Genomic DNA, 26,805 nt, shown 5'->3' on the forward strand with positions numbered 1-26,805 from the left:
AGAGTGGCAAGTCTGGGGGCTGAGTTCTGTCCTGGAGTCAGGACCTGGTCTATTTGCTCTGTGACTTCAGACTAGCCCTTCACCCTCTCCGGGAGGGAGCTGAGGTCTCCTGGGCACCTACTCAAGATCTATTTATTTGATGCTTAGCCTGTGTGAAGTAGGGATTCTACCCCCGTTTTTGACAGGAAATGGGCTTCAGAGAAGGGAGGTGACTTGCCTGGGGGTTGGAGAAGCGCTGAGCTCCAGAGCTCTCTGCCCTAGTGGACGCAGATTGGGGAGGCAGGTGGGAGGTTTCCACGCCCCTTCCTCCCAACACTTGGGGGACTCTCCTGGGTCTGGGCGGGAGTAGGTTTTCTCTGGAAGGTTTGGGGCTTTCCGTACTTGGGTGTCGTACTTGGGTGTCGGAGCGGCTGCCGGTACTGCCGCCGCTGGGCTGAGCTGCATTTGGCCTCTTCATAGTCTTTGAGGCCTGTCTCTCCGCCCCTTTTGAGTGATGGCTCCGCCTCCTCGCTGGGAGCGATTCGGGCCCCGTCCGCACCCCGCCCAGGCCCCGGCCCGCCCTGCCCAGGCCCCGCCCCGTCCTCTAGGCTCCTCCCACCCGCCCTCCTCAGCCGGGGCCCGCCCCCTCGCTGGCACGCGCGTGCCGGGCGTAGGGACGCCTAACCGCGAGGCCGCCGGGGGCCGCGCAGGCGCAGTGCATGCAGGAGTCGGCGGTGGCGGGAACCTTGAGACGTCTCGCCTGCAGAGCCTCCGTGGGCGCGCGCGCTGTGGAGCTCGCCTGGACCTGCCAGAGCCCGCGCCCGGCACCGGCGGTGACCGACGCACCCCTGAGGCCCAGAAGTGGGTCAGACCCAGGCCATGAGGACAAGCCGGGGAGATCAAAGAGCTTCAGGAGTTGGGACAGATTCTGTGGGGCAGGGCATGGACAGGCTACAGCCAGGCGACGGAGGGGCCTGTGGGAGCTCAGAGGAAGGCAGGTTTCACAGAGGAGAGGAGCCCGCATCTGGCTCTTGCAGGATGAGTAGGAGTTCAACCGAGTGACCGAGAGGAAGCCTCCCAGCAGAGAGAGCAGCCCCCCTGAAGGCCTTAGGGAGAGTCAGAGGTAAGTGGCGGCGGTGCAGAGTCCGCCCCCCGTCGGTTGCTCAGCAGCCATCAGCTCCCACGGGCTGGCCACGATCACAGTCACAGTAACGCTAGGAAGTGGTAGAGTGAGGCAGGCCCGTGGCCGCGCACCTGTCCCCAGGCCTCCGCCGGAGTCCCTGGCGGCGCTCTGGCCGGGCGCTGGCCCGCAGCTCCTGTTCTGGCCGGCCAGCCACGCAGGGCCACCGCGGGTCGCAGCCCCGGAGGGTCGGTGACCTGAATCATTAGCAGAGGCTGCGGGAGCCCAGAGGACGCTGAGTGGAGCGCCCCAGAAAGGCCTCAAGGATCGGACCCCTGTTCATTCTGTTTAGAATCAACGCCACCACCATACCTTTCAACTGTGAAATACAACATTCCGAAAAGTACGGACAAAGGATATACAGTGCAAGTGCGGTGTTAGTGTGTTTGTGAAACACCTGTGCCTCCCACATTAAGAAATACATTGCCAGCATCCCAGACATCCCCCACCCCCTGCCACCTGGCTGTCATATACTCCCTCCTGACCACACCTGCCCCTTCCTCCCCCTAGCTAGGAACACTATCCCGCCTTTTACAGTAATAATTCTTTGCTTTTGTTTCGTTTTGGCTTGTTTTATGTCCCTCGATGTAGTTAAGTTTCTCTCTTGCACTTGATATAAATGGAATTGTACAATATGTCTTCTGTTGCGTCTGCTTTCTTTTGCTCAGTGTTGTGTTTGTGAGGTTCCTCTATGTGTCTGTTTGCAGTTGACTCATTTTTATGACCATCCTACAAAGTACTTCATGCATCGCACGGTTGATGGACATAGAAGTCATTTCCACTTTGGGGCTATAATGAGTAACGCTGCTGCAAACGTTGTCGTGCATGGTTTTTGGTGAGCAAATGCTCACATTTCTATTGGGATATACCTGGAAGGAGAACTGCTGGATGTGGGTATGTTCAGGTTTCATAGATACCACCAATATTAGTTTCCAATGGCCGATGTAATAAATAACCACAAATCTGATGGCTTAACACAACAGAAATGTATTCTCTGTAGTTCTGGAGGCCAGAAGTGTAACATCATTTTCACTGGGCCAGAATCAAGGTGTCAGCAGAACCACACTCCCTCCAGAGGCTCTGGGGAAGAATTTGTTTTTTGCCTCCTCCAACTTCTGGTGGCTGCCAGCATCCCTTGGCTTGTGGCCACATTCCTCCCATCTCTGCCTCTGTGATCACATTGCCTCCTCTTCTGTCTGTGTCACATCTCTGTTGACCTCCCTCTTAATAAGGACACATGTTATGACATTTAGGGACCACTCAAATAATCAGGATAATCTCCTCATCTCAAAATCCTCACTTTAACCACATCTGCAGTCTTTTTGCCATCCATGATAACATTCACGGATTCCTGGGATTGAGCCGAAGATATGTTTTGGGGGCCATTTTGCAGCCTGCCATATTGCCAAAGTATTTTTCTAAAGTGTTTGTACCAGATTACTCTCCCACCAGCACTGAATGAGAGTTGTCTTTGCATCCTGTCTTTACACATCCTCATCAACACTTGGTATTGTCAGACACTTTAGTTTTGCCAGTCTGATGAACGTGTGGTATCGTTGTTTATTTTTCTTCACCCTAATGACTAATTTCTGCTCACTCCTGAATGAGGAGTAAGAAGTCTTTGAGTGGATAGAATGGGCAAGGGTAATCCAGATAGATGGAACAGTATGTATGAGATCTCAGGAACATTTGTCTTTCTTTCTTTTTCTTTTCTTTCTTTCTTCTTCTTCTTCTCCTTCTTCTTCTTCTCTTTCTCCTTCTTCTTCTTCTTTTAAAGAGCAAGCAATGGGTGGGGGTAAAGGGAGAGGGGAGTATGCAGAACCCGATTCTGGGCTCCATCTCACAACCCTGAGATCATGACCTGAGCTGAACTCAGGAGTTGGATGCTCAACTGACGCCCCTCAGGGAACATTTGTTTAAATTGAATAAGAAGTGTTTTTAAGGCACTAGGTTATTAAAAGAGAATGCAGAGAGATAAATGGGACAAAGTCAAACTTAAATAAGATGGTCCAATATGAGGCTCTGGCTGGGCAGGGAAGGGAGAGAAGCCAAGAGGGGTCTGGCCAACTGGCCCCAAAGGGATCAGGGGAGCGGAGCTCTCTGTGAGTTAATCTATAGGTGTGATGGCAGTGGGGACCTGGGGGCCTGGGGGCCTGGAAGGTGCTGGGATCAGAGTGCAAGATACTGGATTTTGAGCACAGAAAACAGTAATGGGTTGTGGTTAAAACCGGGGCTTTTTATTTTTTTTATTTTAAGATTTTACTTATTCATGACAGACAGCAAGAGAGAGGCAGAGACATAGGTAGAGGGAGAAGCAGGTTTTTGCAGGGAGCCTGATGCGGGTCTTGATCCCAGGACCCCGGGATCACAACCTGAGCCAAAGGCAGACACTCAACCACTGAGTCACCTAGGTGCCCCTAAAACCAGGGCTTTTTAATTTGCGACCTAGAGAGTCCTGCGTTAGCGTCCTGGCCCTGCCACTTTGCTAAATGTCATCCAGAACTGTGCTCTTTCCTGAACCCCTCTCCTGTCATTCAACAATCGTTTAACAATGTATACTTCTGTTCTAGCTACTACAGGATGGGTCAGATCCAATCCCTCTCTTGACAGCTCTGGCTTACTGGGGGACATGATCATTGTGGGCGTCTCAAGAGGACACACAAGTCACTGTGGGAGGTCAGATGAGGCACATACTGAGTCTAATCTGGCTTCACGGAACTCGGGCTTCCTTGAGGCTTATGTCTAAAGGTTCTACCACTGTGCCACTTCCTCATTGACATCTGTTGACTCTGGTTGCTTGCCCTCATTCCTGAAGACTCTGGCACCTCCTCACAGACTGCATGTATACCCCATGCCACGATCCCCCTGGAATATTTAACCTCCCTGTGATAACTCATCCTTCCAATTATCTTACCTCTTGGCCTCTTTCCACCTCATCTCTGCTGAAACTTCCTCCCAAACCAGCCATTCATTCCCGTGACCACACCTTGGACTAAGTCATTACTCAGAAGTGCAGTACACATAGTGAACATTTGCTGAGCATTCATACTACATGGCAGGCATAGTGCCAAATGGTTTACATGTGTTTACCCCTCACAAAAACCAGCAAGGTTGGTATTAGGAGCCTCATTTTAAAGGTGAGGATGCATAGTAAGGAAGGTGAAGTCACTTCCCTGGCTGACGCATAGTGAAGTGGCAGGGCAAGGATGCTAACACAGGATTCTCTGGATCCCAAGTTAAAAAGCCTAGGTTTTAGGGGGGCCTGGCTGGCTCAGTAGGTAGAACATGTGACTCTTGATCTCAGGGTTGTAAGTTCAGGCCCCACGCTGGGTGTGGAAACTACTTAAAAAAAAAAAATTAATGGGATCCCTGGGTGGCGCAGCGGTTTGGCGCCTGCCTTTGGCCCAGGGCGCGATCCTGGAGACCCGAGATCGAATCCCACGTCGGGCTCCCGGTGCATGGAGCCTGCTTCTCCCTCTGCCTGTGTCTCTGCGCCTCTCTCTCTCTCTGTGACTATCATAAATAAATAAAAATTTAAAAAAAAAAAAATTAAAACAAAACAAAAAAAAGCCTTGATTTTAACCACAACCCATTACTGTTTTCCAAGCTTGAAATCCAGTATCTTGCACTCTGATCCCAGCACCTGCCTTCCAGGCTCCCAGGCCCCCACTGCCATCACACCTGTAGATTAACTCACAGAGAGCTCCACTCCCCTGATCCCTCTGTTTGGGGCCAGTTGGCCGGACCCCTTCTGGCTTCTCTCCCTTCCCTGCCCAGCCAGAGCCTCATATGAGACTATCTGATCTTTCTCACTAGCTCTCTAATAGTCAGGGTCCCAGCAGGAAACAGGGCATCACAGCTGGGATTTTGAAGATAATTTAATGAAGGAACTATTTGCAGAGGTGTGGGCAGGGTTGAGGGAGCCAACAAGGGAGGTGAAAGCAGCAGGAAGCTGTGACCACCCTTAGGTCTGCAGGGGTGAGGAGAGGAAACGGTACTACTGGAGCCCAGTGAGAGCTGTGGAACATGCCCGAGAGGGGCTGAAGTTGTGAAAGGTACAGCCACTGCCAGAACCACGGTACTGACACAGAGCTGGGAGTAGGAGGAGAAATATCTACAACAGTGCTTTCTTTTCCGACTCTAACATCCTGCTGGTGCTTCTGTGGAGATCCCAGGTAGATGTCAGAGGGCACAGGAACCTGGGGCATGCTATCCATATGGGTAGAGAAGGGTGGGGGTGGACCTGGAAGGACAAAGGGAAAATGACCAGCACACTGTTGATTGCCTTACAGGGGGCCATCTGCCTCATCTGGCAGCATAGCCCTAGCCTCAGTTCAGGTGGTTGAGACTGGCTCAGAGAAGGAAGGTGGCTGGGATACCCTGGTGGCTCAGTGGCTGAGTGCCTGCCTTTGGCCTAGGGCATGATCCTGGAGTCCCTGGATCGAGTCCCACATCGGGCTCCCTGCATGGAGCCTGCTTCTCTCTCTGCCTGTGTCCCTGCCTCTCTCTCTCTCTGTGTCTCTCATGAATAAATAAATAACATCTTAAAAAAAAAAACAGATAAGGATGGTGGCAAAGTAGTCCCACTTCTTTGGCAGCCTCTCTCTGTTACCCCTTCCCACAAGTATCCTCTGACACTACCCTTTGAGTCTCAATAAATACAATTAAGGTGAATCCATCATGATTTCCTTCAGCTTCCTATTCAAACCTATAGGGATCCACACCCAGATTTACTATACTTCTCCAGGCTGTGTTCCAGGCCAGCCTTTCCACCTATGTATCACCCAGCCCGTCGTGACTCCTAGAGCATCACTCCATCATCCTTCCTTTCTCTGTTTCGATGGTCCTTCCTTCTCTTTCTTCCCTCTTAGCCTGTAAATATGTCCAAGTTTCTACTGCCTTAAAAACTAACAAAAAGCCTCTACTTCCTTTTATCTCTGTTGCCTGTCCTTTTTCTTCCTCCTCATCTCATCCAAAATTCTTTTTATTTAAGATTTTATTTATTCATGAGAGACACACACACACAGAGGCAGAGACATAGACAGAGGGAGAAGCAGGCTCCCTAAGGGGAGCCTGATGTGGGACTTGATCCCAGGGTCCTGAGTCAAAGGTCGATGCTCAACCACTGAGCCACCTAAGTGCCCCTCATCCAAAATTCTGGCAAGAACATGTATGAGTTAGGGTTCTTTGACTGCAAGCAACAGAGACTGACTTGCAAACTTAAGCAAGAAAAGAATTGATTAGAAGGAAATGAGGGTGGCACACAGATGGAGGGAGGGTCTGAAGAGCCCGGCTTCCAAAAGGATTTGAACCAGGGGCATGGCAGGGATGGAGACAGCAAGAAGGAATAACAGTCTCCTCTGGGCCCTGGCTGCCGTCTGGATCAGCTCCAACCAGGTTCCAGCGGCAGGTCACATAAGCTCACGATTCAAATTCCAGGGAGAGCCTCTGATTGGTGTGGCTTGAGCCATGTGGCCTCCCCTTGGCCTGTGGACAGCTGGGCACCCTGTTGGACAGTCTCATGGAATTGTATCTGGTAGGCCAGGGGTGGTTACTCAGAGAAAAATCAGGGAGCTATCATAGACGAGGGGGAAATGGATGCTGGGCAGGCAGAAACAATGGATGTCTGCGGTGCAGAGCACTCCTGCTCACCAGACCCAGCCTTCATCTCCCATCTGAGCCTCAACTCACTGAAACCATTTGCACTAAGCTTGTTGGTGACCTTCTCTTGCCAAATCCAAGGACATTTTTCAGTCTTTGTCTGCAGTTTTTGACTCCATTGACCAGTACCTCTCTCTTGAAAATCTTTCCTCCTGGGACACCTGAGTGGCTCAGTGGTTGAGCGTCTGCCTTCAGCTCAGGGCGTGATCCCAGGATTGAGTCCCACATCGGGCTTCCCTCAGGGAGCCTGTTTCTCCCTGTGCCTGTGTCTCTGTGTCTCTCATAAATAAATAAATAAAATATTTTAAAAAAAAGGAAAAAACAAAAGACAATCTTTCCTTCCTGGCTTGTGCATAACAAATTGATTTGCAAAACTTAGCATTTCAGAACAGCAGACATTTATTATTTCATAGTTTCTTCGAGTCAGGAATTCATGAGCGGTTTAGCTGAGGGCTTGTGATCTCGTCTGAAGGGTCTGAAGGCTCGGGTTGTGTGTGTGGGGGATATAGCAGGCAAGAGTTTCCCCAGGGTGGGTGATCCAACAGAGGGATCAGGGATGGGAAGGAGAGAGAGAGAAGGGGAAAAAGACGTGCGAGCATGTACAGAAGTTGTAGTCTTCTTATAATCTAATCTTGGAAGTGACAAGCCATCATTTCTGCTGTATTCTCTTCATGAGAAGTGAGTGTCTAGGTCCAGCCCACACTTATGGGGAGGAGATCACACAAGACCCCCGAAGCAGGGGTCACTGGGTGCCTCTTAGGGCTGCCTACCATAGCTTCCATGACCTAGCTTAGTCATCGTTCTTCTTCCTCCCTGACAGCTTCTTCTCTGGTCCATATAGGGACTCCTCTTCCTCTGTACATCTTTGAAATGTGGCTCTTCCCCAGGCTCCTTTCTTGACCCATAGCTCTTCTCCTTCTGCACATTCTTCCTGAGAGACATCATCTACCCACGTGATTTTAGCTTTCACCAGTATGCTGATGATGTGCAAACTTTCAGCCCAGACTCTCTCCATGTTATATTCTAATATCCACTGCAGAGCCAGTATAGACTGCTGGATCAGAGCGTGTCCCATGCACACCTCAGACATAAGAGGTTCCGAAAAGGAGACGCCTGGGTGGCTTAGTGGTGGAGCATCTGCCTTTGGCTCAGGGCGTGATCCTGGGGTCCTGGGATGAAGTCTCACACTGAGCTCCCCACAGGGAGCCTGCTTTTCCCTCTGCCTATGTCTCTGCCTCTCTCTGTGTCTCTCTCATGAATAAATAAATAAAATCTTTAAAAAAAAGTTCCAAAAAGAACTTCTTCAAGTAAGCTCTGTGCCTCCCTCATATTTTCTCCTGTCTCAATGAATGGCACTCCGTCCACCCAGTCATCCAGGTGAGAAACATGGTCATCACCCTTGACACCACCCTCTCCCTCACCCTCATATCCAGACATAAAGCCTTGCTGACTGGATTTACCTCAAAGTTTGTCAAACCAGTCACCTGCTTTGGGTTGCTAATAATGTCACAATATCAGCCTTTAGCTCCTCTTGGTTGGGTTATTGCAACAGCTTCCTGGTTTTTCTTGCTTCACTCTGACCCTCTCAAAAACACAGAGCTGCCCTGGATTAAAGCCCCCATGGCCTCTGAGATCAAAAGATGCTTAATGATAGGGCCCCATCCAGCCTTTCCAGAGGATCTTTCTGACACAGTTTGTATGTTAGCAACCTCACTGCCTGCCTGCCCACAACCTGCTCTTCTTCACATGCATGTCTTTCTTTCTACTGTCCTCTCTGATTTTAATGCCCCTCCCACTTCAGGAGAACGACTTCCCCTTTAAAACTCAAGAAAATTTACCCAGGCTGGTATTGTGTCCCAGCACACCATGTTGTTTTGATTTATTGATGTGCTTGTCTCTCCTACTGGACCATGAGCTCTTGAGGGCAGGAATCGTATTCTCTCCCTCTTGGCATCACTAGCACCTTCCGTGGAGGTCGTACTTATATGGGTTACTCCAGCTGTGTGTATTAAATGCATGAATGTATAAACTGGAGATTTTTGATAGCTTAGGATATATGAAATGGTTCTTTTTTTAAAAATGCTTTATTTTTTAAAGGTAATCTGTACATCCAACATGAGGCTTGAACTCAGAGATCGAGAGTGCATGCTCTGCCGACTGAGCCACCCAGGCACCCCCTATGAAACGGTTCTTGAAGTCGAATTGAAGTTAGCCAGAGGGAGAAGAGGGGGAAGGACATTCCAGTTATAGAGAACTGCATGTGCAAAGGGCAGGAGGTCAGAGGAAGCCAATTCAAGGAAGTGGTGGTGGTCTGGTTTGGAGTATATAGTGCATAGTGGGTGCTGACTGGAGGAGCAGGAGGGGAGCCAGATACTGGGAAGGGCCTGAAAAACTGGCTAAGGAAGGTTTTGGCTTTCATCCTGTTGGTGACGGGGAGCCCTGAAAGAGTTTGAAGCAGGGAGTGATTTCATCAAAGCCATGTTGTAGAAAGATCGCCCCAGTGGCTGGTTGTGGAGAATGGACTAGAAAAGGCAGGACTGGAGGCTGGGAGGCCAGGCAGGAAGCTGGTGCATCAGGTGTGGAGGCCTGAATGAGGACCTGAGGCAAGTGTCACTGGAAGAGAAGAGGAGATAGATTTGAGAAATAGGTTGAGATCTATGAAATTGCTGTTTTGTAAAGAAAAAGCCAGTTGACTGTTGGCAATTTTTATGTGGTTCATCTTAATATTAAGAAGGTAGGGGGCACCTAGGTGGCTCACCTCTGCCTTCAGCTCAGGTCATGATCCTGGGGTCCTGGGATAGAGCCCCTCATCGGACTGTCTGCTCAGTGGGGAGCCTCTTCTCCCTCTCCCTCTGCCCCTCCTTGTGCTTTCTATTGCTCTCTCTCTCTCTCTCAAATAAATAAATAAAATCTTTAAAAATATATTAAGAAAGTAAATGAACTGGATGGGATTTTGAGTCTGACATGGAGGTGAACGTGACAAAGAGGCTGCCAAGTCTGGGGCTATTTTTCTTTTTTTTCTTTTAATTTTTTAATTGGAGTTCAATTAGCCAACATTTAGCATAACACCCAGTGCTCATCCTGTCAAGTGCCCCCCTCAGTGTGGGGCTATTTTTCTGACTGGATTGCTGAATCAGATGGAGAGGTCAGTAGGGAGAGAAGAAACTCACATCGGGTGGGGGTGAGGCATGGTGGGGAAGGCAGTGTGTTCAGGTTGAACATTTTGATTTTGAGGTGACTTTGAGACCTCCAGGAGGTGGCTGGATATGTGGGTCCCAAGTTTAGGAGAGAGGGATAAGATGGAGAAATATTTGGGTTTACCAGCTTAGAGAAGGCAATTGTGGGAGGGGAAGATTCACCCAGAGAGAGCAGCTGAGACAGAGCAGGAGAACCAAGAGAGTGAGTTTTCTTTTTTCTTTTTTTTTTTTTTTTTTTTTGAGAGTGAGTTTTCTTAGATGCAAAGAGGATTTTTAAAAAAACAGTTGTGCCCAGTGCTGTAGAGAGGGCATGTCCTATGACTGAGAAGCACCTGTTGGATTTAGCAAGAAGGAGGCAGTCTGGGGAAGGGGACAGTGATAGGAGTGGCCTGGACTGGGCCCTGGAGGGGAAGAGACTAGGCCTGGCTTTGGGACTGGCCCTTGATCCTCGGTAATGCGTGGCTGTAGCCACCAGGGGGCAGTGGCCACACGGAATCCAGGTTGAAGGGATTTGCTGGGGCCCGGCAAGCTGGTGGGCTTGATGTGGGCTGTGGCAGGGAATAGGGAGCTGACCCATTGCAGAGGCTGTTTACTAGGGGGGAGGGACGTTCTGATGTGAAGGGAATAGAGAAGAAGTTCTGGAAGGGCTGGGGAAGGAAGGCCTTTTTGTGAGGTACACAGGGGCAGATTCACAATCCCCAATCCCGTGTTGCAATTTCCCTCTGGAGGGCCTGCGGGGCTGCCGAGGGGGGGGGGGGGGGCCTTAGTCAACATGGTACCCCCGGAAGTCATGGGCTTTGTATTTTGGACTCTGATTTTTTCTACTCTCATTAGTTCCACTTTGCATTCTATGCCCAAGACATACTGAACTTTCAGGCCTCCTGGCTGGCTTAGCTGGTGGAGCATATGACTCTCCATCTCCGGGTTGTGAGTTTGAGCCCATGTCGGGTATAGAGATAACTTAAAAATAAAATCTTAAAAAAATATATCGAACTTTTTACAGTTCTCACCTGCTTCCACATGAAAGTCCTACCGCCATGGCCATGGAAATGCCTCACCACTCACCCCCATCCTTTAGATCTTATCTCAGACATCACCTCCTCCTGGAAGCCCTCTCTCACTGCCCCCTTTACCTTCTCTTGGCTCCTGCAGAATACTGAGTGTTCCCTATCTTGAGTCTCAATGTTCTGGCTTATAATTGCTTCTTTATTTACTTATTTTTGGTCTGCTTTATTGCAGTATAATTTAAATCCAGTATTCACCAGTTCTTAGTGTATGATGAGTACCCCCCCAACCCCACTGTCATGTAACCACCACCACAGTATGATGCAAAACATGCCCATTACCCCACGAGTCCCCTCCTAATCCCAGCACTTCCAACCACTGATCTGCTTTTGGGCCGCTATAGTTTTGCTCTGGGTAGAATTTCCTGTAAATGGGATCCTACAGTATGTAGTCTTCCGCGTCCAGCTTCTCTCACTTTGTTCTGGGGTCCATCTGTGTTACCGCCTCTTTCACTAACTGCATGTTTACTGTCTCTGCGCAGACCAGGTCTCTGTGAGGGCAGCATTGTACCTCGGCCACCCTGTGTCTTCAGCTCACAACATAGCACTAGCACATACTAGCACTCAGTAGATGTTTTCTTAAATGGAACTGAATCGAATGTTCTGAGAGAGCACACCTAGGAGAACCTCTGGATCTTGGATGTGCATACGACAGGGCTCATCTGCCAGGTGCCCATGGCCTTCAGGTTGCCCTCCAGCTGCTCCAGCCATTTCCAGTCCACAAGTCCTCATTCTTCTGCCCCGGCTAGGCTTTGTCCCCCTACCTGGTCTTCTGTCCCTCTCTCTTGCCCACCGCAGCTTTCTTCTGGCCTTTGGAAGTCTCCACCATTGAGCCCTGGCCTCCCTGAGTCCGCAGGTCGCTCAGCTATCCCCCCACCTCTTCTGAGACTCACTCCTTTCAGATGTTCCTCTGCCTCTGCCTGGCATGCTCTGTGTGCCTCTTTCTCTGGGCCACTGAGGTCCCTGTCTCCTGAGCCCCTTTTAGGATGCTGGTGGCAGCTGGCTGTCCCATTCTGGGGAGCCTCATTATATTTTCTCCTCCTTTATCTCCTCTGTTCCCTTCCATTCCCCTTCATCCCCTACTCAGACTCCTTCCCTCAAGGAGGCCCTTGGGGGAGATCTCTAAATTTTGTGCAGACCAGAAAAACCTCTCTTTCTCTCTTATTTCCTTCCCTTGTCTCCCTCCCTCCATCCTGAGGCCCCTTCCTTTTCTTGGCACCTTCTTCCGTATTCTTCTTTCTCCAGTGGGTCTCACTTGCATCCCTTTCTCCTGCCGGCCTCCTTCCTTTCTCCCAGCCCACTGTTTCTCCTTCCTCATCTACCCTCTCCCACTGCTTCCATCCTTGAAGCTCCTTTCCTCCTTCCCTTGGCCCCATTCCATTGCTGGGTCTTTTCCTCTTTCCCTCTTCCTATCCACAACCCTCCTCCTTCTCCCAGAGTGCTCCTCCCCCTTTGTGTGCCTCCATTTCCTTTATCTTACCCGCTTTGTCCTCAGTTTATAAGGGAGACGCAAGACTGGGGACCCAGACACAAAGATGTCCACACGCCCACACTCACATGGATAGGTGGCTACAGATACACGGACAGACACATTGCATTAGTGAGCATGTGCTTCCATCTAGATGTGCATTCAGATGCACACGCATGATTAAGAGTATCCATAGCTTACAACATGTTGCACTTAGTGTACACCAGGTACTGCTATTTTTACACAGTCTCTGGAATGTGAAGGGGCAGAAGGAGTAGGGAGTGAGAGCTAAGGCCACAAGTTCATTGGCACAAGAAGAGCTATACACCCATCTCCAGACACAGCCTCACTCAGACTCATACGCCCGCACACTCCTCCCAAGAATCCAGCACTTCTGGAATTAGGGCTCCTTCAGAAGGAGGGGGAACATGCGCATTTCCCCCGTGTTGTGTGCAATGTGCCTTGTGTGTCCTTGTGTGTGCTTGGTGGCTACCTTAAGCCTCATGGTCTTGACTCAGGGCTGCGTGTGGAGCCCTTGAGAGCAGTTAGGGCAACCTGCCCCCTGGCTTAACTTGAGACTCCTCCTGGATCTGCCCGTGCTATGTGAGTGACATCAGCTTTTGCTTCATGGGGATATTCTGGATAATTAAAAGACACCTTTCATATATCAGCAGCGGGCCATCACTGCTCAGCATACTGTCCACTAAACATCTGATAAGGATTTTGCATGTATGTATCCAATCAACGTTTTGGGATCATTCACACTGGTACTTGAGTGTGTAGTGTGTGCTCACCATACATGTAGTTATTGCCTACTTGCTCATTCTTGGAGGGGAGAAGCTCCCACCACGTGTGGGTCCTTTATGGGTTTCGGGGTGGGGTAGAGAACAGAATATCCCTTGGCCCTAGTCCCTGCCTGGAGCTTCCCTTTTAACAGGCATCAAGGTGTCCGTGCACACACAGCGGGGAGCTCATGGCAGGGCCCACTGTTCCTTCTTGGTTCTTCCAAGGTGGGTTGTTCCTCTATAGTCATTATACACACCCCTTTTGAGTTTGTCCTTATCAGTGGAACCCCTGAGCCTTTTCATCCAAACAAGGTGGGTATTTGTTATATTTACTTGTGTAGTATGCACTTTGCGGGTCTCCAGAACCTGCTCATGGGTGTCTGTCATATTCATACCCCTTAGGTCCTAATATTAGGTGTGTGCCTACTTTATAGACACAAGCCATAGGGTACTTCCTGCATTTATTTATGCTGTGTACGCACAGTGTGGATCCTGGGAAGCCGCTTGTTATGTGGTTCCATGTCCCTTATGTTCATGATGTATGGGTCCTGTGTGCCTAGTTTGTGTGCAGGTGGGGCAGGCATTTCCTGTATTGCTTTGTGTTGTACACAAGCAGTGTGGACTCTGGGGCCCTGCTCCGTATAGGGGTATTAAGTGGTTCCTCGGCTCATGCATGTACTGCCTTAGTCTCTGTACCTACTTTGTATGCACACGGGATAGGTATTTCTCGCATTTACCTGTGTTGTGCACACAGTGTGGGTCCCAAGAGGCTGCCCAGTACAGGGCTGAGGAGGTAGTTCCAAGTCTGTTATGCGCTGCACATGTCCCGTGTACTTACTTTGTACGCCCGCGGGGTAGGTGTTTCCTGTATTTATTTCTGTTCCGCGCTTTCAGTGTAGGTCCCTGGAGCCTTCTCTGTACACGTGGGCAGTTGGTGATTCTCGTGTTTCTCTCACACACATGTCACCCGTGTGCCCACGCAGTCCGTGCGGGGCAGCAGCAGGGTAGGTAACAAAGCGTCCTCGGGCAGCTGCAGCCTCTGAGCCAAGACTCCGCGATGCTCCTCCTCCTCCCTCCCACAAACCCGTCAGCTCTGGGTACCACTCAAAGCCCCATCCTCCCCCCCTCCCCTGCAGCGCAGCGCCCCCCCCTCTGACTTGGGGCCAGAGCCACGTGCCCTCCCCAGACCCAGAGCCCACCTTCCCTTGGCTGGGGTCCCTTCCTGCTCAGTCCCCCTCTCCTTCCTCTCCCTCCCTGCCTTAATGTGCCTGGCACAGGGGTGATGCTCACAGAGTGGACACTGCCCTCCTCCCTCCCTCCCTCCCCATCCCCTGCTGTTCTAGTTTTCCCTACTTGCTCTCTCCCCGCTGGTGCTCCCCTAGACCCACTTGTCACTCTCCTGGTCTCTGCCCTCTCCCCGGCCTCCCCTAGGCTCTTTCTCTTTGTCCCTCGTCCCCTACTTCCAAGTCTTAGTCTCAATTTCTGATTCTTCATTTGTCCCCTGCTGTCTCTGACTCGTATCTCCCCTGTGGATCTCTGTCCACCAGGAAGACTCTTCTAGTGTCCCTCTTCATCTCACCATCTCCCTGTTTCCTGCAGTCTCTGTCCCTGTCTCTTTGGGTTTCTCAGCTCAGCCCTTTGACTCTCAAAATCTTCCGTCTTGGCTTTCTGTCTCTGTTTGTCTCTTTGGTTGTCTCGTCCTGTGTCTCTCTTTGCACATTTCCTTTTTTTCTTTCTGTTTCTTGGGTTCTCTTCCAGAATCCCTACTTCTCTGTATTTCTATCTACACCTCACTAAACATCTGTCTCCTTGTCTGCCTCCACCTCTCTGTCTCTCTCTCTCTGGGTGCCTTCTCCTCTTCTCTGTCTCCATATCTTTTGGTCTCTGCCTGTGCTTTTCTGGCTTTGCCTTCCCCCTCATGGCTCTTTCTTCGTACTCCCTGATTCTGCATGTCTCTCTTATCTCCGTGTCTATCTCCTGTGCCTGTCTCTGTCTCTCTCTTCCTGTCTCTGTATCTCCAACTCTGAGTGTAGCTCTTTTTCCCATCTCTGATTCTTGCATGTCTGTGTCTCTTATCTCTGTGTCTATCTCTTTGACTCTCTCTCCCTCCCTCTCTTTATGTATCTGTAGCTATCGATATAGATATATAACTCTGTCTCCTGTCTGTGTGTCTGCCTCTCTGTGGTTGTCTTTCTAGTTCTTCATCTCTTTTCTCTTCGCACGGACCTCTTCTCTTTATCTCTTTGTCTCTGCATGTCTCTGGGATTCTTGGTGCTCCTCTGCTTTCATGCCCCTGTTTACAACTCCCCACCCCTCTTTCTCACCCCCTGCACCAAGCCTGTGTTTATGTTTCCGTGTGTCTCTCACATCTCTCTGCCTCTGTTAGTCTCTCCCTGCCTGTGTCTCCTGTACTACTGTCTCTCCTCTTTCCTCCCTGTCTCTGTGTCTCTGGTGTCTCTTTGAGGCCTCCCCCTGCCTTTGAGTCTGTCTCTGCTCCTCACCTCTCCCTCTCTGTCCCTGGTCTATGTGTGTCTGTGTGTCTCTGTGTCTCTGTCTCTGGGCATCTCTTTGTCTCTTTGAGTCTTTCCCTGCCTCTGTGTCCTCTGAGCTCCTGGCCCTCTCCTCTCTCCATTTTCTCTCTGTCTCTAGATGTCTCTCTATCCATGGGTGTCTCTGTGCCTCGGGGTCACTCCCTGCCTTTGAGTCCCCCTCTGCTCCCCTCCCTCTCCCTCTCCCTCTCCCCTCTGTCTCTCTGTGTCTCTTTGCATTTCTGTGTGTCTCTGTGCGTCTCTGGGCTTCTCCTGGTCTCGGTGTCCCCCTCTACTCCCCGCCCCTCTCCCCTCTCTCTGTCACTGCGTCTCTGTCTGTTTCAGCCTATCTCTGCATGTCTCTGAGTCGCTCCGTCTCTGCGTGTCTCTGTGTCTCTGTGGGTCTCGGGCCTCTCCCTGCCTCCGTGTCCCCTGCGCTCCCCGCCCTCTCCCTCTCCCTCTCTCCCCCCTCGCTCTCTCGCTCGCGCTCTCTCTCTGAGCATCCTTGGGCCCGGGGTTGCCATGGGGACAAGGTGGGAGCCGGGGATGGCGCGCGCCTGGGCTCGCGCCGGCAGCTCAGGCGAGGAGCAGCGGCCAGAGCAGCGCCAGCAGCAGGCAGCGAGCGGGCGCGGGAGCGGGAGCGGGAGCGGGGGTAGCGTTGGCGGCGGCGGCTCCTCCTCGGCCATCCCCTCGGAGCCGTGCAGCTGACGCGCATGGCGAAGACAGCGGCGCCTACCGATGGGAGCAGCGGTAAGGCAAGGCGGCGCGGCGCAGCCGGGCGGGCGGGCGGGCGGGCGGCGGGCAGCCTCCTCCTCTCCCCAGCTCGCCTGCGCGCCCGCCCGCCCGCCCTCCCTTCCTCCCTCTCCCCTCGCAGCCCCTGCCCGCCCGCCCGCGCCGCGCTCGCCCTTCCATTTAAAAATCTTTAAAACTTTGCATATTAATATCTGCGCTTTGCATAATCTGACCCGCGCTTTATTGATTGCAAGAAGCTTAATGCAGCCGGCTCGGCCTATTGCAGAGAGCTCTCCGGGCGGGAGCCGGGCGGGCGCCGCTCGCTCCGCACCGCGCTCGGGCTGCCCGCCGCTGCGGCCCCGGCCCTCTCGCCTCCCTCCCGGCGCCGGCGTCGGGGCTTTGCCCCCGGCCGGATATTTTTATTATTTGGGGGCGAGGGGGGTGGCTTGCTGTCGGTGGCGGCGAGGGAACCAAAAGGAGATGTGCGTGGTTGGTGGGGGGGAGGGATGGGAAGAAATGGGGACGGAGAGGAGGTGAAGAAGGAGAGAAAAAGGGGAGAAGGGGCAAGAAGGATGGGGAAAGGAGAGGCGTGGGGCGGGAGGCCGTAGGGAGGAGAGGGCGCAGTGACAGAGGACGGAGCCGAGAGGACGGAGGAGCGAGCGGAGACAGAAGAGAAAGGAGGGAGGTGAGAGCAGCGCCGAGAGAGAAAGAGCCGACGGCCGGGAGCTGGCGACGGAGACCAGGCGGTGGGCGCTTCGTCGCTGCCGCCCCCCGGGCAAAAAAATAAAGAAAAAGAGAAAAACAATAATACCAATAAAAAGACGATGAAAATAAAACCCATCGCAGCTGGGGCCGTCGTATACAAAAAGGAGCGAGTGCAGAGAAGAGAGGAGAGGTGGCATCCGCTCCCGGCTGGCTTCGGCGCTTTGGAGAGGCTCCCCGGGCTGGGCGGGATCCCCATTTTTGACTCTGCGTTTGGGGAAGGGGCGGCTGTGGAGAAAATGAGGCGAGAGGGGGTCAGGACTGGTGGTGGTGCCGCCTGCTTTTTTTTTTTTTCCCCTCCTTTCCTGGGGGTGTGGGGGCCGGTTTAGTGTGATGATGGTGAGCATATTGGTTGCTGGTGCTGTATGAAGCTCCGAAGCAAGCGGGGTGCATGGGGGGGAGAGGTAAGAGGGCACGGGGGACCAGAACGGGCTGGGGGTGGAAACGAGGGGCAAGAGAAAGAAACGGGGTGCTCTGGACTGCCGGCAGGGTGGAAGATGGGAGAGGGAGCAGCTGGGATGGGGCACCTGAGAGGCGGTGGCATTTCTGGTAGGAGGAGAGGTGGGAGTGGAGCTCCAGGGCCCAGGAGTGATGTTGGGGAGCTAGGGTGCACCCCTCGGCTCTCTGGGCAAAGTCTGTAACTTGGGGAACCCCTTTGGTGGCCTCCTCCTGCGTCTGTGCTCCCTTCTCTTTTCTTCCTCTCCTGTCCTATCTCAGCCTGCTTTTTCTCCATCCCTTTGCCGGTTCTCTTTCTCCCTGTTTTCCAGTTTGTCTCTTCCTCCTCTCAATAAAAGCTTTCTCCTCTCCACTCAGTTTTTCCCCCCATCTTCTTTCTTTCCACCCCTTCCTTTCTTTTTTCTTTTTTCCCTCCCCCCTTTCTCCTTCTCTTTCATTCTTCCTCCCTGCCACTCATTCTCCCTATTTCCCTGTCCTTTCTATCCCCTCCCTCAGTTTCATTTATTCATCACTTTGGTAGCATGGGCCTTGAGCAGGGTGCCAGGGAGAGGCTCTGCACGAAGACAAGAATCCCTGAGTTCCCACCACAATCTAACCCTTATTCTATACCCCCCCAAGTATTTCTACCGTCTTTTTTCCCTGCTGGGGGCCTGGGTCTGCCCTGGGGTTCTAGCGCCACCCCCTATTTCCTCCGGCTTCCTAGAGAAGTCCCGCTGGATGCTTACTGGGGCCATTGGAGGGGGAGGGGAATACCTTAAGTGAGGGCTCATGGCTGTGGACTCAGCCCCACTGAGAGAGAAGGGTGTGGACAGAGAAGGAAATGACACGGATGGCTAGTGGGAAGTGAAAAGGGAGAAAATTGAGCGGGAGGGGGGCATCTGAGAGGGTCTTTAGAGCCTCTGAGTCCCAGGTAAAAGGTCCTAAGAGAAAGCCTGTGGCCTGCCGACCACTCCCCGATTTCTCTCTAGCTTCTGGGGCCTGCTGAGTTGGGGAGCAGGACCTGGGTTTAGAGAAAGACCCCAGGAGCTGCTTAACTCAGTAGGTTTTAGTCTCTTGCCATCTTGTCTGGTGAATATGCCCCCCTCCCCTAGGGCATAAGAATATAGCGTCATTGCGCAGTGGGGGGCTGGTGTGTACGGAGTCAGACCATGGCGGCAGTGTGCCTGTGTGCAAGGCCCGTGTACGTTGCAAGAGGTGTTCAGGGTAGACTGACTGTGTGCAGGGCTTGGGAGCCTCGGCAGAATGAGGAGCCAAAGGTGTAGAATCACAACCTGTGCGTTCAGCAGGGGGCTGGGTACTGGGGGTCCCCATTGTGGGCCATACGTGTGCAGGAGGGAGTCGGCGCCGGCATTTATATTGGTTCTTCCCTTGTCTGGACATTCATGGGCCCCTCACTGAGTGTGCACTTGGGAGGCACTCGCTGGCTCAGTGCATGGCAGCCATCCATGCGTGTGCAGGTCTGTGTGCCAAGTCTGGCATCGGCAGTGGGTGCGTCAATGCGTACGTGCAGCGTGGTTGGAGTAGAGGTTCTGCGTGTGTGTACTAGGTCTGAACGTGGTGTGTGCACTCGAGGTTCTATGTTAAATAAAGTCACATGTGAAAGTACCATTGCTACACAGAGCTATTATTATTATTGTTGTTGTTGTTTTTGTTAGGTGTCTCTGTGTGTCTTAGGTTAGGGGGAGGGTGGGCTTATGAAGCAGGATCTGGGTGCCGTGATGAAAGATGCGTACAGAGGTCACAGGCATATGGGTGGGCTTGACAGCATGCTTGCACAGCAGTCGTGAAGCTCAGTTCAAGAAAACAAAACAAGAGAAGATGCCCCGAAGTCAGCCCACAGAAACCTTCCCTGGCTCTTCGTAACAAAGCGTCCCGTGTCAGGGGTGGAAGGCAGGCCAGGAGAGAAGGAGATCAGGGCTGCAGTCTGCATCTCTACTTGCTGGTAACGCAGTTCTGTGTCTACTTCCTGATTTCTGGGTAATGCTGGACAGAGGCTCGTTTGTGCCCATTGAGAGGTCCACATCCCCGTCCCCATTTCCCTTAAGCTACTGGCCAACCCTCTGGTTGGTCGCAGTGCTGTTCTTGGGTGCCTTGGTTGCCCTCACTTCCCTCTGTCAGTCTTTGCAGGGAAAATGGAGGGTGTCTGCGACAGGGGCTGTCATAGGGAAAGAACTTGGCCACAGTGTGTGTGTGTGTGTGTGTGTGTGTGTGTGTGTGTGGTGTTTGTGCATGCCCACACCCATGGTGTGTGTGTCATAAAGGTTAGCCTATATATCCCAGACGGCGTCCTGGACAGATTTTTTTCCCAGTGGATCCATCAGTGGCCACTGAGGCCACCTCCATTTGGGCTCCTACGCGCTAGCTCCTTATATGCAGGGGCCACAGGCCAGAACCCCTTCTCCCACTAGTGTGACAGCCAAGCTAGGGCCTCAACCTCAGCACCCCACTAGGTAGAGCTTGTCAGAGCCCTGGCTCATAACCCTAATGTGGGGAGTATAATGTAGGCCCTGGGGGAGGACAGATGGCCACACCAGGGGCTGCTTGGACCTCATGGGGGCAAGGGAGCAGTTTCCACATCTGATATGTGCTGGTTAATCTCCAGGTTTTTTTCTCGGGATTGAAATGCTTGAGAAACCCCAGTATGGAGAATTGTTTGAGGAGAGAGTGAGTGTGGGGTCTCCTCAGACGGGGATCTGTTCTTTCTTCTAAATATAGATCACTCATCGTTTTCCCCTTAGGCCCACCACCTCCTGATCTAATAATGATGATGACGACGATGATGATGATGATGATGATGATGATGATGAGATGACACTTACATCCACCTAACTCTTTTGGAGCCCTGGCGATGCCCCTTTCACAGATGAGGGTTTGAGGTCCATACCATCCTCCCAGGCTGTAAGCTACCAAGCAGTGCTAGAGCCAAGGGCTTTGGATTCCTGGTACCAAGCTTGGTCTGTCCTTAGAGGTCTCCCTATAGCTGTCTCAGCACCATGTCCTTTCTCTGGCTCAGCCCCATGCCTGCTTGCTCCCTGGCCCCCTGAGACCTCCATCTACAGACTGTCTCCCAGGACCTTTTAAGGTGGATAGATGCCTTCATGGCTCAGTGAGGGCTTTGAGGACCTGGGTCTCGCTTTGTATCCTGATGGGAAAGTTGACAAGTAAGTGAGGTCAAGAGCCCATTCTGTTGGTGACAGTTTGGGGCTGGGCTTGTTCAAAGATAGGGGTACAGATGAGCTTTCATGCCCCTCCAACGTGTGCAGAGAGCCCCTGTGAGCCCCAGGCTGTGTAGCTACCTGCCCCCCATGCACACAGTGGCCTTGCAAGGCAGGTACACCTTCCCTCACTCATACACAGCTCCACCTTCATTAGATGCTCGGGGAAGGCAGCTTTTCCAGCTCTGACACAGCCAGCAAGAGACTGGAGGTGGTGGCCCCACGTATTAGGTCCCCACATTTGATAGGTATTTATTGAGTAGTGTGAGTCTCTGAGCAGATGAAGTACAGTCCCCTGAGATATTCAGGTGATGGTAGCATGATCACTTCTTACCTGCAAACAATTATCGGACACCAACCATAGACTCTGGAGTGGACCCCATCCCAGCCTTAGACCAGATTCTAGTGCTTGGGCTGTGAGCTCCAGGGTAGTTTCCAGGTTGTCGGGAATCTGGACAAGGAGGGAGGCATGGGTTTAAACAGGGAGGTGGGTCTTTGACGCTGCTCTGGGCACTGAGAATGTGGGGAGGTGGGAGGGCAGAATGATGGCTGGGGAAAACTGGGAGGGAGCAGCCCAGGTTGGGGGTGTGGCCCGAAGGCTGGAGGTTGGCAGGGTGATGCAGGACCCCTCCGTGGAGGCTCTGAGGAGTTTGGACTCCATCTGGCTGGCTGCGAGGAGCTAGCTCTTGTGCAATCGTGTGTACACGAGTGTGTCTCAGAACGATGTGCCTTGGACAACACGGACTAGCATGTGAGCATGAGTGCAGGTGCCTGAACACACATGCAGAGCCCTTGGCCTTCACGTCCATTCGGACACAATCTCCCTCGCAGAAACCAACTTTAGCCCCTTTCCCCCAGGATATACTGTCCAGGGCTGTGGCCACACATTTGAGCGATAGAGCAGGCTGGGGACCCTCCCCCACTGGGGTGCGGACTCATGTGGCATTCACAGACTTAATCCGCCGCAGTGAGGCCAGGGAGGCAGCATCTGTCACTTTCACAAACACAGGCAACAGAGTCTGGGAGAGACGTACTCCACTTGCTCACAAGCGCGTGAGAAGCAGACCCCTGTACTGTGCTGCTCCCCCATGCCCAAGACAGCTCCTCTCAGCTCCCCGGAACTGAGGCTAGCCCTAGCCACTGAGTCACTCCCTGCATCAAAGCCACACACGTGCACACGCATGTACACACATGTGAAGCACAGCCCCTGATGTCCTAACTCCCCATATGCACAACCACACTCAGACACTTTGACTCTAAGCACAGCTGCTAATATCCTAACCCCTTACTCACACATACACACACACTCACGCATGCACACACACACACTCCTTTTGACTTAAAGCACAGCTGTAGCCATCCCATCACCCATACACACATGCCTGCAAGCGGACTCACACACACACACTCAAACACACAGCCTCCTGATCCACCAGAACCACCGTGGCTAGCGGTCATTGAAGAATGACAGCATGAACAGTGTGCCGAGGTGGGGGGGGTCGTGCTGAGGCATGGGCTGTGGGTCACACAACAGGGACATCAGACTCCCTTGAGGAGAGAGGGTCAGGGAGACCACCCTGGAAGGGCTCCATTGGTCTGGACGGTTCTGGCAGGTAAGGGAGATTCAACAAATTCAGGCCAGAGGCGGGAGCCGACTAATGGCCGAGGCCGCTGATGGCCGAGATGGCCGGTCAGCAAGGAAGGGAAGCTCGACAATTGATGTGATCGGGGCTGGACGAATGATGGCGCATTTGGCTGGAGCTGGCTAGGGGGCCATAGACCAGAGACCAGGCGGCCATTCTCGCCTCAGTGGGGACAGGGCCAGAGCGGGCTGTGCCGCAGCTGGGTGGGTTTCCCAGCCTGGCTTTGCCATGCATCCTGCCTGGTGTATGGGTTTTGAGGTCTTTGTATGTGTGTGTGTGTGTGTGTGTGTGCGCATGCGCATGTGGATGTGTGTGTGTGCGCACAGACATTTATCTGCGACTGTCAGTGTGCACCTATCTCCGTAGAACTTTGTGTCTTCAGGACTCTTGGTATGCACCTATGTGCACACCTTTGTGTGTGCTCTTGGTTGTGTGTATACATGCATACCCACAAAGTGTCCGGGCACCTTTTTCATTGGACCCTGTGCACCTTTGTGTTCAAGTGTGCGTGTGTTTGTTGAGTGCGTAGGGACCTTTCTTATTGTAAGATGCTCTGTACTCTTGTGTGCTTGTATTTTTTTGACATGGGGGTGAAGGTTAGGTGAGAAAGAAAGGATGTGGGTCTGGCTCTGGGCTCCTAGCTATCTGTGCATCTGGTGGCTCACGAGGCTGTCTTTGTGCATCCGTTTGAGCCTCTGTCTGGGTATGGGCGGGCGTGGGCTTGTGTGCTTGCCTGCTCCAGAGTTTGAATATCTGTGTGTCCACAACAGCATCTCCCACTGAGCATGGCTCTGGGTGGGGTAGGCCAGACCAGGATGAGGGAGGCATCTCCCTGAATCTCATCATCCCTTTGGAGGTGATCACGCACAACCCTGCACTGGGCCTGGCTGGGACCTAGCAGCACGGCACAGTGCAGACCACCCCTCCTCCTCCTTCTCCCCCCATGACCTTTGAGCACAACAGCCCCAAATACATATTTATCAGAGGGGCTGTGGGGACCAGCCCCTCCCCCACCACTCCCCTCAGGGCCCAGCCTGCCTGGCTGAGGAGAAATTAACCTTGTGACACAGGAGCTCGCCGACACCCCGGCCCCCTCCCCATCCGCAGGGCACACATGAGCATGGATGGGTGTGAGGGAGAGAGATAGGGAATAGGTACTCATCCAGACTGGGTAGGCAACAGCAGCCAGGGGAAGAGACACACACAAGTATACAAATGTCCCTGTCACCCCTGACACACACACATAACACACACACACACACACGCTCTCTCTCTGTCTCCAAACTACGGAGGCCACATAAGTCTTGAACGGATGCACACGCAAATTTTGAAGTAGATATACATGCAGACATATGCAGTGGTCCTGAGATAGACACGTACACAGATTCTCAGACACATGCTGGACACATGCACACATACCTGTGCATCCTGAGACACGTACCCTTGGCCAGAGATTCTCTTAGAAAATGTATAGTTACTAAATCCTACAGATTCACATAGACATTTGTGCATACATCTCCAGAGATGCTGAAATGGACTTGCCAGATTGGAAAAGGGGAGGCACATACACACAGGTATGAAAGCCCAGACATCCACGTATGCACGTATGTACCGAGACATCACAGGGCATGACATACCAAAGTACCAGGGTGCCTTCCCATAGAGATTTTTTTTCCAACAGAAAAGGTACAAATACGGATACTAAAACATGGTGGTATCCCAGCCCTCATGCCCATGAGTGCACATAGGCCACATTCAGAGATCCCATGGGGAAGCCACTCGTAGTGCGTGGAAGGGTCATGTTCTGAGTTATAGGAATAAACATCCCCCACTTTAGATTCATCCCCTTAGAGCGAAATGAAAATGGGTAGATGCTTCAGTCTGCAAATATTCATGGAACGAATCCACTTATCACACAGGAACTGAGCCCTGTGTGAACCAGGCCCTGTCTTAGAAGCTGGGAAACAATGATTTACAAGACAGACCTGAGCCTTGCTCTCCAAAAGCTCTGAGCCAACAGGATGGGCACTGATCGGACCTCAGTGTATAGTTAGTTATAAATGGTGATAACATCTGGGAAGGAAAGAAACCAGAGGCTGTGGGAGGGGTCATGGGAGAGCCTGGTTTAGATTGGTGGGTCAGATGGAACACCTCTGAGGAAGTGACATTTAAGCTGAGCGTTAGACACAACACACAGATTGTCAATGTGCACATGCATCCCTCCCGAAACTCACCAAGACCACACAGGCATAAACAATGCAGGACACTGATCCCACCCCCACCCCAACTCAGCTGTGCCTCATTGTCCCCTCTAGAAAACTTCTGTGGTGGGAAATGGAGTCTCCCCTACTGGCTAGGGCCCTGATGTCTGGGCTCTGAGAGAGGCACATAAAACATGCAGGGGGAGCCAATGCTGAGCAGGGGCCAATGCTGAACAGGTGGCCAAGCTACGCAGGAGAGTCAGGAGGCTTCAGGGAGGAGGTGACCTGGGGGAAGGGTGGGTAGGGTGTAAGGGAAAAGGGGAAGCAGAGGGCTTTCCAAATGGAGGCACTCCCTGTGCACAGGTGCAGAACTGTGGGCCAGTGTGGGAGGTCTCTGGATTAGCAGGGCTGTGCAGGGAGCGGTGGGAGACGAGGCTTGAACATCACTGGGAAGATCTCTAAGGCTTGGGATTTATTCCAAGTTCTCGACAGGATGTGAGCCGGGAACTAAGTCGAGGATCCCTTGGAGGGTCTCCTGGTGTGGAGGACAGACAGGTGAAGGATGGCAAGACATGGAGGGAGGGATCTCCTGCCCTGGTTAACCACTCTGGGATCCCTGGACGAGGCCTGGCCAGGGAAGTGACACAGACTACCTTTCCCTGCTCCCAGCCCCCATCTCTTGGCCTCTGGGCAGAGTTGAACTTCTCCCACAAGGAAATTTGCTGAGGGCTGGAGGTCAAGGGTTGCAGACCTCCTTAGTAACTGCCCATAGGCTACTTTTTTTTTTTTTTTTAAGATTTTATTTATTTATTTGAAATAGGGAGAGAGAACACACAACTGGGGGTGAGGGTGCAGAGGGAGAGAGAGAAGCAGACTTTCCGCTGAGCAAGGATCCCCACGATGCAGGGGGGGCTCAATCCCAGGACCCTGGGATCATGACCTGAGCTAAAGGCAGACGCTTAACTAACAGAGCCACCCAGGTGCCGTAGGCTACTGTTTTCTGAGGCCTCTTGTAGCCAGGCCTGAGCTGCATGCCAGGGTACACGGATAAGCCAGACACTGCCCTGCTCCAGGGAAGTCCCCAGTCCCCTGACAAAGCCCTGTCAGGGATTCCTTGCATTTATTGAAGGTTTCTTGAGCTTATTCTTGGAAAGTGAATGGGTCAGAAGCTCCCAAAGAGTATATGGGAAAAGGGTGAGAATGGAGTCTTTTTTTTTTTTTTTAAGATTTTTAATTTATTTATTCATGAGAGAGACACACACACAGAGGCAGAGACATAGGCAGAGGGAGAAGCAGGTTCCATGCAGGAAGCCCAATGTGGGACTTGATCCCGGGACCTGAGCCAAAGGCAGATACTCAACCGCTGAGCCACCCAGGTGTCCCTGGAGCCTGAGTTTTAAAGGTGAGACTAACCCTCACCTGCCACAATAAGAAGGCCTGTCATCCCCCAACCCACCCTGGGGGGCCCCTTCCCACTTAGAACATCTTCCTTAGCCTAGAAGTTCCATATGAGCTGACGCCTGCCTGCCTATTCAATTTCTACTCCTTTCTTCCTGCTCCCGGAAGCTCAGGCTGTTCTGGCCTTCTTGGTGTTCCTTAAACACGCCAGCATGGGTCCTGCCTCAGGGCCTTTGCACCTGCTGTTTCCTTTGCCTGGAAAGCTCTTACCCCACACTTTATTTGGGCTGCTACTCAAAACCTACCTTCCCCCACAGGCCTTTTTTGACCTCTCACTCTAAAGAAACATTCTCTTGTCATCCATGCCTTCATCTGCTTTATTTTCCTTCTTAGCTCTTAGATATGTATTCTTGTCTATTGTATCTCCCCCTCCACTGGAAGGTCAATGCTGTGAGGGCAGGGACTCTGTCTTGTTTGAAGGTGAATCCCCAATGCCTGTAATGGTGCCCAGCACACGGTAAGTGCTCAGTCTGATG

General features: G+C 52.3%; 1 protein-coding gene across 2 annotated transcripts in view; it reads left to right on the top strand.

The window, feature by feature from the left end:
• Window positions 1–609: 609 nt before the first annotated feature.
• The window catches only part of POU2F2 (POU class 2 homeobox 2), a 95,474-nt gene continuing 69,278 nt past the window's right edge, over window positions 610–26,805 (top strand). The window contains exon 1 of one of the 2 annotated variants that reach the window (XM_077850324.1): window positions 610–1,102. The gene's annotated coding sequence lies outside the window, so the exon portion shown is untranslated. Of the gene's footprint in view, window positions 1,103–16,509; window positions 16,613–26,805 lie in introns of those variants that run through there. The other variant, XM_077850332.1, reaches the window with a different exon arrangement.

Source organism: Canis aureus, chromosome 1, assembly GCF_053574225.1.
Source record: "Canis aureus isolate CA01 chromosome 1, VMU_Caureus_v.1.0, whole genome shotgun sequence".
NCBI classification, from domain to species: domain Eukaryota; kingdom Metazoa; phylum Chordata; class Mammalia; order Carnivora; family Canidae; genus Canis; species Canis aureus.